The sequence below is a fragment of the Gossypium hirsutum genome, chromosome A02, assembly GCF_007990345.1.
Source record: "Gossypium hirsutum isolate 1008001.06 chromosome A02, Gossypium_hirsutum_v2.1, whole genome shotgun sequence".
Taxonomy (NCBI): Eukaryota; Viridiplantae; Streptophyta; class Magnoliopsida; order Malvales; family Malvaceae; genus Gossypium; species Gossypium hirsutum.
Window position 1 is genome coordinate 61097655 of NC_053425.1, and position 16655 is coordinate 61114309.

Sequence of the window (16655 nt, forward strand, 5' to 3'; positions counted from 1 at the left end):
ACTAGCACACATATCACCCAAATGTCATGGCATGAATGTCAAATTTATTCCTAAGGTTCAACCGGGAGATTATCACATTAAGTCTCATCATACATCTCTCATAGCTACATTCAAACATTTTATGCAAAATTAATCATTAAAGGCATAATAACGATAAAGTTGTAATATTTACTCACAACTTACCTCGGTATGCAAAAATGTAGGCGACTAATTAGATTTAGTCCACTAGCTTGGCTTCCTCCCAATCTAAGTCCGGATTGCATATTTCTTGATCTAAAATAATAAAATTCACTCATTTAATCATCAATTAATTTAAAACATTTAACAATTCATGTTTTGGCAAAATGATTTTTTTGCCCTTAGAGTTCACAAAAATTATGATTTTGCCCCTAGGCTCGTAAAATAATTTTAATCAAATTTTCTCACTAATCAAGCCTAGTCAAATTCTTTGTATACTAGAATCAGCCCAAAATTCCCATTATTTCACACAATTACTATCCATTTAACCAACCTTACAAAATGGTCCATTTAGGAGCTTTCATGAAAACCCCTTTCACAAAAGTTGTTTATTTCACAACCATGATTCATTTTCTTCCATAAGGATTAAACAAACAACATAAATTCTCTCATGGTAAAACCCTAAACTTTCAACCATTTTGTAAAATAGTCCCTTCATTAGCTAAGTTAAGCCACAAGGGTTCCAAAAACACAAAAATCATCAAAAATAACCATCAAAATCACTTACTTGCAAAGGATTAAATTTGCTAAATTTTTGAGCTCTCAAAACCCTTATTTTTTCTGGTACATTCGGTTGGTGAAGAAGAAGAAGGGAAAAAAATGACAACTTTCCTTTTTTGTTTTATTTTATTTCCAAATAAGCCACCTAATGCCCACCAAACTTTAACATTTGACTATTCTTATCCCCTATGGTCGGCCATCCAAATTGTAAGGGTCTATTTTCTCTTTAAAGACCCCCAATTTTGGTTATCTAGCTACTTAACATATTTAGTTAGTAAAACAAAACTTTTTCCCTTTATGCGATTTAGTCCTTTTTCACAATTAAGCTCACAAACGCTAAAATTATTTCACCAAAATTTTCATGCACTTATATAATCATGCTATAATACCAAAATAATAATAATAATAATAATTTCTCTGACTTCAGATTTGTGGTCTTGAAACCACTATTTCGACTAAGCCCAAAAGTCGGGCTGATACAATTCTCCCCCCTTAGGGATTTTCATCCCCGAAAATCTTACCGGTGAATAAGTTTAGGTATTGGTCTCTCATAGTCTCCTCGATTTCCCATTTGGCTTCTTCGACTCCATGTCTATGCCATAAAATTGTAACACCCCAAACCCAGTCTAGATGTTATGGCTGAATCTGGCGATGTCACATTGAAGTGTTTTTCGAAAAACATAATTTCATTGAAAAGCCCGTTCTATATTAAAACCTCTCTGTGATCTTAACGAAAATTTAGGATATCTCATTCATTGTTAAAACTCAAGTCATTTTAGAAAAATGTTAATCATATTAGATTATTATTACACTTTAAAATAATGTTTGTTGTAGAAGCTAATAAAAAATGTTGCGTAAACGTGGTGTTTTGAAAAGCCTTTATCTTTTGAAAATCTGCGTCCAACTACTATTTGATATGAATCAAAATGAATAAAATTCCAAATTAAAATTTAAAAATTTAAGGAGACCTTATTACAAAAACAAATATCCAAATTAAATTTCTTGTAAATATAAAGGCAAATATGGAAGCATGTGCAGTTGTGTGGTCACCTTCGAGTCCCTCGTAGCGCCGACCCGCCTAAACCTGGTGATTACCTGTACAGATAAACAGAAGGGTGAGTTTATGAAAACTCAGTGTGTAATCCCTTAATGAACAAACAGTCAGTCATACAATAGGCAAATACAGTCTGGGCCTGAGCCCGTCTTAGTAACAGTTCAGTTTCAGTTAGGGCCCAAGCCCATTACAGTATCAGTATCAGTGTGGACCTTAGCCCATTTCAGTGACAGTAACAATGCAGATATGCAATCATAAATCCTACCCAACCATCCTCCACACTCCACTCCGTCCAGCCCTACACTCCATGTTGGGATAAAATCAACTGAGCCATCCTTACAGTCCAAACTTAGCACCGGTTGTGGCGCTAAACAGTATTTACAGTAGAACTGCCAATACAGTACACTTCCTCCAATCAATATAACCCATCCCCATGTAATATGTCATGCATCTTATCATAATATCATACATGTATGCAATATTTATAAAATGGCATGCTCAATTACAGTCATACATCTCATAAGGGCATAATAAACATTTTACCTCATAGACGCATAACAGTCATTTATCACTTTGGGTTCTAGGAATACTTACTGACTCAACACTAGGTCCATAGTCATCTCGGGTGACCCGTGTAACCTTAACAATCAAACAGTGTAAATGGGCCCAAGGCCCATATTGCCTGCCCATGTGGGCCCACAGGCTCGTGTGGCCCACAAAGCCCTAAAATGGCCTTGGTCGTGTGGACTACACAGCCTGGCCCAATATTCTCTGCACATCCATGTGGTTTACCTGTGTGGGGCTTACCAGTCCATAGGGCCCACACGGCCCATTTGGTCCAACGTGGCCCAAAACAGCCTAAGCCCATGAAATTGCTCATGTTGGCCTCTACGATCAAACGCCCATGTCTATGCGTTCAGGTTACCACACAAGCGAGTGCACGCCCGGGTAGCGTAAATGGTCACATTTTTCGGCTTTGGCCGATTTACGAATAGGGTAAGTGTGTTACATACCTTGTTTATGAAAAGTGCTAAAAGTTCACGAACACCAAAACCTACATTCTTACAAGGCTTTCCATTAGTCGCTTGACAATAGGGTTAATCATGCTCTTTTACGCACTTAACCCAAAATAATATTTGATACTTGCCTTGATTGAAAGAGTGTGGTTTAGCCCGCTTAAACATTTAACGAAGGCTGATTACTCCCTCCTTGTCGAAAAGCTACATTACCAGCGACATTCATTAATGATGATTGCATAAACACATGGCTTGAATCAACATATACAAGCTTATTGTAAACACAAAACCAGAGATAGGGAAAAATAAGGCAATCGGCCAACACCCTATAACACAAGTCATGCACCAAAGTTTAACATGTGATAAATAAGGGTCAAGCTACCTTTAATCGAGTGACGAGAGAAAGGTTTCAAATGCTGCTGTAACACTTGTAAACTCCTCCACTCCTTGAGAAGTTCTAAAAACTGAAAGAGAACCATAAATGAGAGAGAGAAGATGAGAATCGACAATAAGAGAAAAAAGAGGAGAAAAGCTAAAAGTGGAGAAGCAAAATAGGGACTTACCAATCAATATTCGGCCAACGCACCAAGTGAAAAGAGAAGGAATTGATAGAGAGGAGAGAAAAGAAATGAAAGGGAGAGGAGATAAGGTATTCAGCCTAAGGACAACAACAGATCACAATAAGAACAAGGAAACCAAGAGAGTAACTTATCAAAACTGAAAGTGTTGAGAGGGGAAAAGAATTTAGAAGAAATCGGTTAAGAGCGGGAGACCTAATCAGAAAGAGAAGGAAAAGAAGTCAGTTAACAGGAGGAAAATGGTTGAAAAGAGAGCCCAAAATTGCAAAGCATAGAAAAAAAATATTCGAATGGTCAAGCAATATTCGACCTCAACAAGGAAGTGAAAAGAAGCAAAAGAGAACTATTTGGTAGAAACTGAAAAAGGGATTAAGTATACCAACCCCAAAGCTGAATTCTTTCCCCCAAAATCGATTTCCTTGAATGCCCCAAAGTCCCAATTCAGCAAAACACTTCCTAACCCTCTATTCCCCGCGATTTTCTCTTAAAATCTTTCCAACCGTCTACCAAATCCCAAGATCCACTCCTTAACCTCTCCTCCAATCACTCCACCAACTAATTTGAACTCTCTTCAAACTCCTCAGAGTTTCGGTCAACGTAGGGCACTCCCAAGTACTCACCGTAAACTAAAACACTCCTTTTGCATCGCCAAGCCTCAAACCTTAGACCCCAAGGAACACTCTACACGCCACTTATCACTAGACCAACAGGCCCCTTTTGTCTTGTTTTATTCACATTTATTTAAGAAGCCTACTGACTAGAGATAGGGTTTATTCAAGAAAAAATAAATTTTTTGCACAACCAAGGCTTGAACTCAGGACTCCTCCAACACTTCTTAGGACACTTAACCACTGAAGGAAGCATGCATTTATGCAACACAACATATAAAAATAATTACTTATAATTTGGGGCGTTACAACTCTGCCCCCTAAAAGAAAATTTTGACCTCAAAATTTACCTATTCAAAATAGATGAGGGTATTGTTGTCGCATCGCCTCCTCGGGTTCCCACGTGGCCTCCTCTGAGCTATGATTGCGCCAAAGTACCTTAACCAGTGGGACAGACTTCTTTCTTAACACTTTTACATCATGTTCTAGAATCTGAACTGGCTCCTTCCCGATAGTTAGATCCAACCGAACCTTAATCTCCTCAGTCGAGATAATATGCGTTGGATCAGAGCGGTAACACCTCAGCATGGAGACGTGAAACACATCATGAATCTGGTCCAACTCTAGAGGTAACTTAAGTTGATAGACAGTCGGTCCCACATGTTTCAATATGCGATAAAGCCCAATGAACCTAGGGCTCAACTTGCCCTTCCGTCCAAATCTCAGTACCTTCTTCCATGGCGAGATCTTGAGAAAAACGAAGTCCCCCACAGAATACTCAATCTCTTTACACTTCAAATCCACATACGACTTATGTCTATCTAATGCCGCCTTCAGTCAATCCCAAATTAGTCTAACTTTATCCTCGGTATCAAAAACTAATTTAGGTTTCAGAATTCACCGCTTTCCTAACTCAGTCCAATAAGAAGGAGTATGACACCTTCGACCATATAATGCCTCGTAAGGTACCATCTGAATGCTAGACTGGTAACTATTGTTATATGCAAACTCTTCTAACGGCAAGTAGTCCCCCCAACTGCCTCAGAAATCTAACACACAACTCCTTAACATGTCCTCCTGTATCTGAATCACCCTCTCAAACTGACCATCTGTCTGAGGATGGAACGCAATACTGAAGTCCAACCTTATACCCAGTGCTTCATATAACTTCTTCCAAAACTGAGACATGAAGCAAGGATCCCTATCAGATATTATGGAAACTGGTACCCCATGTAATCTCACTATCTCCGTCACATATAGTTTAGCCAGCTTTTGCAACGAGTAATTAGTACGAATTGGTATGAAATGGGCAGATTTGGTCAATCGATTCATGATGACCTATACTGAATCCTTCTTAGTAGGCATTAGGGGCAGCTCACTAACGAAGTCCATAGTTACTCTCTCCCACTTCCAAAGTGGGATTTTAACTGGCTGAAGCAACGCTGAAGGTAACTGATGTTTAGCCTTAACCTGCTGGCAAGTTAGACATTTACTCACAAAGTCGGTAACTTCATGCCTAATAATTGGCCACCAATATAACTTATGAAAGTCTCGGTACATTTATTCTCACCGGGATGCATAGCATAAAGACTACTATGTGCCTCTCGCAGTATAGACTACCTCAAATCAGTATCCCGTTGTACACACGCTCTCCCACGGAAACACAGTACCTCTTCGCTATTTAGTCCAAAATCTGAAGTTTCCCCACTCACAATCTGTCAGAATCAAGGACCCAGTGACTCATCCACCAATTGCTTACCCTTAATCTGCTCAATCCACGTCAGTTTAACCTGAAGTTCAGCCAACAAACTACTATCATCAAATAAGCTGAGACAAGCAAACAACGCCCTTAGATCTGTCATAGCCCTACGGCTCAGTGCGTCAGCCACCATATTAGCCTTACCAGGATGATATTCAATCGAATAGTTATAGTCTTTTAGCAGCTCAATCCATCTACACTACCTAAGATTTAGCTCATTCCGAGTCAAGAGGTATTTGAGGCTCTTGTGATCTATGTAAATGATACACTTTTCACCGTACAGGTAATGCCTCCAAATTTTCAGTGTGAATACCACCGTGGCCAACTGCAAGTCATGCATCAGATAATTCACCCCATGAGTTTTAAGTTGGCGAGACGCATATGCCACCACCTTACCCTCTAGTATCAACACACGTCCCAAACCAACGTGTGATGCATCGTTGTAGATAGTAAACTTTTTCCTAGACTCTGGCTGTATCAAGACAGGGGCCTTAGTTAGAACTTTATTAAGTTTCTCAAAACTTTCTTGCTGAGCAACAGTCCAGATAAACGACACACCCTTATGCAACAACTTAGTTAGAGGTGCAGTAATTAATGAAAACCCCTCAACAAACCGTCTATAATATCCTGCCAGTCCCAAAAAACTACGAGCCTCAGATACCGTCTTAGGCGACTTCCAATCCAGAACAGCTTTAATTTTCCAAGGATCAACCCTAATCCCTTCAGCAGATACCACATGACCTAGAAATGTTACCTCTCGTAACAAGTATTCACACTTGCTGAACGTAGCGTATAATTGTTTCTCCCTCAGAATCGGCAGAACAACTCAGAAATGTGCATTGTGTTCATCCTCAATTCTCAAATACACTAGGATTTCATCTATAAAAACCACTATGAACCAATCCAGATAGGGCTGGAACACTCGGTTCATCAGATCTATAAAAGTCACTGGTGCATTCGTCAGTCCAAACGGCATCACTAGGAACTCGAAATGACCATAACGAGTCTAAAACGCTGTCTTGTAAACATCAACGTCTTTGACTCTTAGTTGATGGTACCCCGATCGGAGATCAATCATAGAGAAGACCGAAGCTCCTCGAAACTGGTCGAATAGATCATCAGTCCTCGGTAAGGGGTACTTATTGTAACAGCCCAATTTAGGGCCAAAACAGAATAGTGGTTTTGAAACCATGAATCCGAGGTTGAAAGAAATTATTTTGATTAAGTTTTAGTGTTTATATTATGATTTCATAATTGCGTGAAAATTTCGTTGCGAAATTTTATCGATTGGGTGTTTAATTTGATATTTAGGACTAAATTGAAATAGGTAAAAAAATGTGTGTTCTAGTTCATAAAGTACTTGATTGAAATGGGGGTTTTAAGTAGAGGTCTTTAAATGGAAATTAGACCATTATACTTTATATGGGAAAAATTTAGGACATGGATGGAATTTTAAGAAAGTTTAGTAGTAAGGGCATTTTGGTCATTTGCATATTAAATGAAATAAAATGGGAAAAATAACACAAAAATGTGTTCATCTTCATTCAAGCTTGGCCGAAACTTACATGTTCTCCATAGCTAGGATTTTTCCCAAGCTTTCAAGCTCAATAGTAAGTGCATTCAAGCCCCATTTTTAATGTTCTTTACATTTTTGAAATCCTTGTATCTCGGTCTAACTATTTCTACAATTATTTCGAGCTAGGGTTTATGTTTAAAATTTTACCTATGAATGATATGCATGTATTTTGATGTTTGATGGTAGAATATGAATGTTTGAAGTTAGGAGAACGATCTTTTCTAAGCGATTTTTAGCGAAAACGAGCAAAACGGCATAATCGGTAAAAATACCTATTGTTCATAACTATGTGTTAGAGTGAGAATTTGATGTTGTCATAGAAGGGAAAAATGATCAGCATGTCATAAAGCATAATAATAAGGGCTGAAATTAAATTCTCGAGCCTAGGGGCAAAATTGTAATTTTGTAAAAGTTAAGGGGCAAAAATGTAATTTTTCCATAATGTGATTTTTGGATTGAAATAAATAGTATGAGTGTTAAATGAGCTAAATGTGTTGTTATGGATCAAGAAAGGCGTGGAATCGATCTCGAACGGGGGAAGGAAAAGGTTTTGGACTAAATTGCAAAATTTCTATATTTTACACCGAGGTAAGTTTGTATGTAAATAATACATTAACTTCATTTACATTTTTATATTTCAGCCTATTATATGCATTTTAGCTAATTTTGAAACATAAATCGACTATTGGAGGAATGGAAATAAGTAATAGAGAGAGAAATCCCGGTTGAACATTCGGAAAGATTGAATATTATAGATGGAGTGTAGCTAGGTCACATGTATGGTATTGAGTGCACATCATGTGTACAAGAAAGCTACGAGATACTATGTAGTAGCTAGGTCACATGTGTGATACGGGATGTATCCCATGTAGACAAGAGAGCTACGGGAGAGATAAATGTAGCTAGGTCGCATGTGTGATTCCAAGTGAAGGACACCATGTAGACAAGAGAGCTACGAGATAAATTGGCTAGGTCACATGGGTGGTACTAAGTGTTCACCATGTGTACAAGAGAGTCGAATTATATGAAATATGATAGTGGGGCAGTGTGCTGAAACCATCAAGTATCGAGGATTGATCCGAATTGTTCAACGGGATAATTTTACGGTGGCATTGTAATCATGGACTTATACTTGTGATGTATGAAATGTGGTGAAATGAATTGTGATATGTATGCTAAGTGAGGTTAATACAAAGAAAGTGTGAAAGAGTGAATTTGCAATAATACTATTTTGGACAGTAGCAGTGATGTGATTTTGAAAAATCACAAAAAATAGTATACATTTAATTAGAGGTTGAATGAGAGACAAAATTAAAGCTCAATGAGTTATTTTCATATAAAAGAAATAGAGCAAGCAAAGAAACTCTATATTTTTAGATATTTATATTTGTGTGTGACTTGTTCAGATTGACTATGTGATCCCTTGTTCTGAATTTGATAAATCATTAAAAATTGTAAAAACATAATTAAGAAATATAGTTTATATGTATATATTCCTTATTGAGTATAGTTTTAAATGAAACATGTTTCATGGCTATTTGAATTGTGTACTGGGAGAAATTCAACTCGTAGTGAACAGACGTTAGATCAGTCAAGCTATATAACAGGGGAAACTTTAACTAATAAACTTTACTAATTGGCTGGACCAAAAATTCTAGAAAAAAATTAGTAAGAAGTTATATAAGTATAGTTTCAGGAAAATCTTACGGATTTGAATTTTGAGTTTTGTAACTCGAGTTATGATTTATTTAGTGAACATGACGCAGGAGAGACAGCTCAATCAAAGTGGAGTAAATATTGAAATTAAAAGTAGATACACTTGTGTTAATGTGTAAACATATTAGATTCTTTAATTATTATTTATATACTTACTTATTAAGCTATATAAGCTTACTTTCTTTTTTCTCTTTTGTCTTATAGTGTCGTCCGGCATTGCTCGGGAGTTAAGGATCGTTGAAGATCTGCCACACTATCAATACTTTTGGGTATTTGAAATAAATATTTCTTTTGAATTATGGCATGTATAGTAGGCTTCGTTATTTTGTTACATGTCATAATTGCCTAGGTTTAAAATATCAGTTACATTATTTAACCAAATTATTTTCTATAAGCTATTGAATTTGGCTAATATTGTTCAAGACATATGTTATAATGATACATTATCTATTTGGATGTCATATTTCTTTTTCGGTTTCATTTAATGATATATATTATGATCTGGTAATACCTCGTACCCTGTTTCGATATGGAACATGGGTAAGGGGCGTTACACTTATTCTTAATAGTCAATTTATGTAGTTGCTGGTAGTGGATGCACATATGCATGGATCCATCCTTCTTTCTCACAAATAAAACCGGTGCTTCCCATGGAGACACACTAGGGCAGATGAACTCTCGGTCCAGTAACTCTTGAATCTGAACATTTAACTCTACAAGCTCCTTCGGTGCCAGTCTATAAGGGGCGATAGACACTGGAGTTGCACCCGATAGGAGCTCAATCCCAAACTCAACTTCACGGTTTGGACGGAACCTAGTAGCTCATCGGGAAAAACATCTAGAAAGTCCTTAACTATTTTGATATCTTTAACAGACAAAATCTAAAAATTAGAAGCACCGATGTAGGCTAGATACGCCTCATAACCCTTACAAACCAACTTCTCGGCCCTTAGTACAGAAATCACATTTGACATATAATTCTGACGCTCCCCAATTAGCACTACCTCATCACCCTCTATAGTTTTTAGTACCACCCATTTAGTAGAACAATCCAAATTCATTTGATGCTTAACCAGCCTGTCCATGCCTAGTATTAAGTCGAATTCTCCAAAAGGGAGTTCCATTAAATCCAACAAAAAGATGGTTCCTTAAACCACCAAAGGTACAACTCTAAACAATTTATTTACCTTCACTGACTGCCCTAATGGACTCAACACAGTAACCTCACTCGTAGTGGTTTCAACCTTTATACCCAAAGTCTCAAACACAGTGCATGGTATATAAGAATGCGTAGACCCAACATCAATCAATGCAGTATAAGGTACATGATGGATAAAGAAGGTACCTGTAATAACATCTAGGGCATCTTCGACCTCTAGGCGACGTGTAGCATAATCCAAAGCTAGCTGCCTACCTCAGTATGACCAGCACCTTTCCTCGGTGCTCCACAACTACAGCCTCCACCACGGCCTCTTGTACCCCTTCCACGAGTACCACTGGTGCTCATTATTGATTTGTGCATTATTTGTTCTAACAAATTTATGTATTAGTTTACAGTTCCAGTGTTTATTAATAGATATGTTATGGAAAGCAATATCAGTATTTAAGAGTTTGTTTTCGCAGAACACAATCTTATTATGGTTTTAGTTTACCCTAAACAGAGTATTTCAGTACAGTCTACTACCTATAGTAGTCTCAGTATTTCAATTAAACAAATAGCAGTTTCAGAGGACTTACAGAGTCGGTATTAGAGACTCGGTGTACCACACATTCGATAAAATATTTCCAAGTATTTCAAATCATTTGGAACCGTTCCTTTTTTGATATTCCAAGTTTTACAAGAAACCCAAATCCACAGCCGAGTTTTGTAACCTGACTCTGATGCCACTAAATGTAACACCCCAAAATCGGCCTAGACGTTATGGTCAAATTTGGCGATGTCACATTGAAGTGTTTTTCGAAAAACATAATTTCATTAAAAAGCCCGTTCTATATTAAAACCTCTCTATGATCTTAACGAAAATTTAGGATATCTTGTTCATTGTTAAAACTTAAGTCATTTTAGAAAAATGTTAATCATATTAGATTATTGTTACACTTTAAAATAATGTTTGTTGAAGAAGCTTTTAAAATATGTTGCATAAACGTGGTATGTTGAAAAGCCTTTATCTTTTGAAAATTCGCGTCCTACTACGTTCAGATATGAATCAAAATAAATAAAATCCCAAATTAAAAGTTAAAAATTTAATGAGGCCTTATTACAAAAACAAATACCCAAATTAAATTTCTTGTAAATATAAAGGCAAATATGGAAGCATGAGCGGTTGTGTGGCCACCTTCGAGTCCCTCGCAGTATCGACCCACTTAAACCTGGGGATTACCTGTACAGATAAATAGAAGGGTGAGTTTATTAAAACTTAGTGTGTAATCCCTTAATTAACAAAGAGTCAGTCATACAATAGGCAAATACAGTCAGGGCCTGAGCCCGTTTCAGTAAGAGTTCAGTTTCAGTTAGGGCCTAAACCCATTATAGTATCAGTATCAGTGTGGGCCTTAGCCCATTTTAGTGACAGTAACAGTGCATATATGCAATCAGAAATCCTACCCAACCCGCCTCTACACTCCACTCCGTCTAACCCTACACTTCATGTGAGGATAAAATCAACCCACCTATTCCTACACTCCAAAATTAGCACCGGTTGCGGCGCTAAACAGTATTTGTAGTAGAGCTACCAGTACAGTACACTTCTTCTAATCAATATAACCTATCCCCATGCAATATGTCATGCATCATATCATAATATCATACATGTATGTAATATATATAAAATGGCATGCTCGATTACAGTCATACATCTCATAAGGGCATAATAGTCATTTTATCTCATAGGGGCATAACAATCATTTGTCACTTTGGGGTCTAGGTATACTTACCAACCCAACAGTAGGTCCACAGTCGTCTCGGGTGACCCGTGCAACCTTAACAGTCAAATAGTGTAAATGAACCCAAGGCCCATATGGCCCACTAAGCCCAAAAATGGCCTTGGCCGTGGCCTGGCCCAATATTCTCCATACATCCGTGTGGTGTACCCGTGTGGGGCCCACAATTCCATAAGGCCCACACGACCCATTCAGTCCAACGTGGCACAAAACGGCGTAAGCCCATGAAATTGCTCATAGTGGCCTCTACGATCAAACGCCCACGTCTATGCGTTCGGGTTACCACACGATCGAACGCACGCCCATGTAGCATCAATGGTCATATTTTTTGGCTTTTGCCGATTTACGAATAGGGGTAGTGTTTTACACACCTTGTTTGCGAAAAGTGCTAAAAGTCCACGAGCACCAAAACCTCATTCATACAAGGCTTTCCATTAGTCGCTTAACAATAGGGTTAATCACCCACTTTTACACACTTAAACCAAAATAATATTTGATAATTGCCTTAATTGAAAGAGTGTGGTTTAGCATGCTTAAACTGTTAACGAAGGTTGATTACTCCCTCCTTGTCGAAAAGCTGTATTACTAGCTACGTCCATTAATGATGATTGCATTAACACATGGCTTGAATCAACATATATAAGCTTATTGTAAATACAAAACCAGAGATAGGGTAAAATAAGGTAATTGTCCAACACCCTATAACACAAGTCATACACCAAAGTTCAACATGTGATAAATAAGGGTCAAGCTACCTTTAATCGAGTGACGAGAGAAAGGTTTCAAATGCTTTTGTAACACTTGTAAACTCTTCCACTCGTCGAGAAGTTTTAAAAATCGAAGGAGCACTATAAATGAGAGAGAGAAGATGAGAATCGAGAATAAGAGAAAAAAGAGAATAAAAGTCGAAAGTGGAGAAGCAAAATAGGGACTTTCCAATCAATATTCGACCAACACACCAAGTGAAAAGGAAAGGAACTGAGAGAGAGCAGAGAAAAGAAATGAATGGGAAAGGAGATAAGGTATTCGGCTTAAGGACAACAACCGACTGTGGGACAAGGAAACCAAGAGAGTAACTTGTCAAAACCGAAAGTGTTGAGAGGGGAAAAGAAGTTAGAAGCAATCGGTTAAGCGAGGGAGACAAGAGGAAAATGGTTGAAAAGAGAGCACAAAATCACAAAGCATAGAAAAAATATCCGAATGGTCAAGCAATATTTGGCCTCAACAAGGAATTGCAAAGAATCAAAAGAGAACCATTTAGTAGAAATCAAAAAACGGAATGAGTACACTAACCCCAAAGTCGAATTCTTTCCCCCAAAATCGATTTCCTTGAGTGCCCCAATGTGACAGCCCAAAATTGACCCTAGTCGGGAAGTGGTTTCGGGACCGCTAAACCGAGTCACCGAAATGTTTGAATGTGATATTTATTGTCTAGAATATGTAATTATGAATGTGTGAAAATTTCAAGCTTCGATTTAGTCGATTGCATGTGAATTTAGTCAATAGGACTTATGTGAGAAAATTTTGAAATGTGATAGGTCAAAGCATAAGGACCTATTAGTGCATGAAATAAAAAGGGGGGACTTGCATGTCAAATTCCCCCCTAATTAGTAGTGGCCGGCCATGACAAGCATGGTAGACCAAGTGTGATGGGCAAGACATGTCATAGACATGTCTTGTTGGTGCATCATGGGTGGAAAAAAATAAAATAATGAGCATGGAAATTAAATAATGAAAGGGAATATGATGAAAACAAAAAAAATTGTGTGGTTGTTTCTCCCCCCCCATTTTGCCGAAACTAGAAAGAAAAACAAAGAAAAAAAGTGCTCATCCTTTGGTTCATCCTTGGCCAAAAATTTTAAGGAGGAAGGAAGAAGAAAGGTTGAAGAGGTTCGGCCATGCATGTAGCTAGGCTAAGGTATGTTTGATGATGTTCCATGAGATGCATGCATGTTTTAGTTGTTAGCTTGAGTTCTACCTAGCCCATGGTCTAAATCTTGCTATGTGATGGAAATGACACTCGGCCATGGATGCATCATTCTTGGTTGATGTTTGATGTTGTGGTGATGAGGCATGAAGATGAGTTAAGATTCGGCCTAGGTGGATTTTGTGTTAATGCCATTGCATGCTAAATATGAAGCTTGTTAATGATGCATGTGATGGTGGATTGATGATTCTTGAATCTCCTTTTTAGCATTTTTGAGTGAGCACATATGTGCATTGGTTGCTAGATGGGGAAGAATCGGCTAGCAAGTTGTGTGCTAAGGCCGAATATAACTTTTGTATGTTAATGAGCAATGCATGTGTTAAATTGATGGAAAGGGAGAGGATGCTTTACTAGTGTATATATGTGTGTATTAGCCAAGTTTTGAACTTGAAACAAGATGATATTTATAATCAATACAAGTAACCATACTTGTAGGAAGTATTAAGCATATAATCGGCCCCAACATAGACATGCATATTCGGCCATAGGAAGAAGATTTGGTGTTCCATGTATTCGGTTGGAGGCAAGCATGTAACACCCCATACCCGAGACCGTTGCCGGAGTCGGACATGAGGGGTTCACAAACTAAATTCGCTTACTATCGCAATCCATTTTAAAATTTTCCAGGCAGTTGGCTAACTGCGACACTGTCACCTTAAAAATCATATCTTGAGTTTCACAACTCGAAAATCAGTTTCGTAATTTTTCCCTGAAACTAGACTCATATACCCATCTACAAATTTTTTTCTAGAATTTTTGGTCGGGCCAACTAGTACAGTTTATTAGTCAAAGTCTCCCATGTTACAGGGATCGACTACACTGACCTTTGCACATTACGACTTGGATATCTCCCTGCACAGAGCTTCAATACTGATTCCGTTTGTTTCTATAGAAACTAGACTCAGAGAGGAATCTATACATATATGGCATGACTCCTAATTATCTCTGGTTAAATTATAATGAATTTCCAAAGTCGGAATAGGGAATCCAGAAACCGTTCTGGCCCTATCTCACGAGAACCTGAATATCTCTTAACATACTGTCCATATGATCGTTTCGTTACTTTCCTATGAAAATAGATTCATCAAGGTTCGTTTACATAATTTATTCACTATTTAATTCCAATCCTACTATTTTTAGTGATTTTCAAAATCTACATCACTGCTGCTGCCAGCATCTGCCTTTAAGGTAGACTTTACCTATTTCATAGTTTCCATGATTCAACTAGCCCTTTTAGCATAAATAGCACAAATTATGATAGCGATTAACCATTCCATACCAAATGATTATAACATTATGCTCAAACATATATAAGCCATTTTCGCATGGCTATACACATTAACCAAAATATTCTTCCGCCACTAGTATATTTTATACATGCCATAAGATAATCCAAAACATAGCAGTACCAAACAGTGGATAGTGATAGTGTGACTAGTTGCTGACGATCCCCGAGCTTGTAGCTTCGCAATGAGATCTATAAAACAGAGGAAACAGAGTAAACGGAGTAAGCATTACAATGCTTAGTAAGTTTTAAGCAGTGTCAACAGATAACAATCAAATTATAACATAGTTGTTCGTATTTTTATTTCACTCTTCCTTCGGGCATACCATCCCTTTACCGAATATGCACATCTCATCATATACAATGGGCAGATAAACTTTCACATAAAAGCGAGCTCATGTGATATAGATATATCGTATGATTTCACATAACCTCTCACACTGATCCGATGTCACATAATCATAGGAATAGTCTCATAGATTGCTCTCGTATGCATCACATAACTACCTTATGATTTAGTGCAAATCAAGCTCACATATAAACTTGGAGTACATACCTGTTTAACCTTTCGCATTGAATATATTTATAAGCAATTCTTATTACGAAGTCTTACCCGGACATAATCTCCACACGAAGTTATCGGGTCTTACCCGGACAAAATCCCCACACGTAGTCATCGGGTCTTTAGAGCTCGGATATAGTACAAGCACGAAGCTTAAGGACATTAATCAGTGATGATATTCTCGCATAAAGCCTGCGGGGTTTTAACCCGGATATAGTATTGACACAAATGCCCTTCGGGACTTATCACATTTATACACTTTCACATCCATCACGTTGGCCACTCAGCCCTGTCACATATATATACACTTCCACATTCATCACATCGGCCATTAGGCCTTATCACATATATACACTTTCACGTTCATCACATCGGCCATTAGGCCTTATCACGTATATACACTTTCACATTCATCACATCGGCCATTAGGCCTTATCACATATATATACACTTTCACATTCATCACATCGGCCATTAGGCCCTATCACATATATATACACTTTCACATTCATCACATCGGCCATTAGGCCTTATCTCATATATACACTTTACATTCATCAAATCGGCCATTAGGCCTTATCACATATATACACACTTTCACATTCATCACATCAGCCATTAGGCCCTATCACATATATATACACTTTCACATTCATCACATCGGCCATTAGGCCTTATCTCATATATATACACTTTCACATTCATCACATCGGCCATTAGGCCCTATCACATATATACACTTTCACATTCATCACATCGGCCATTAGGCCCTATCACATATATATACACTTTCACATTCATCACATCGGCCATTAGGCCTTATCACATATATACAC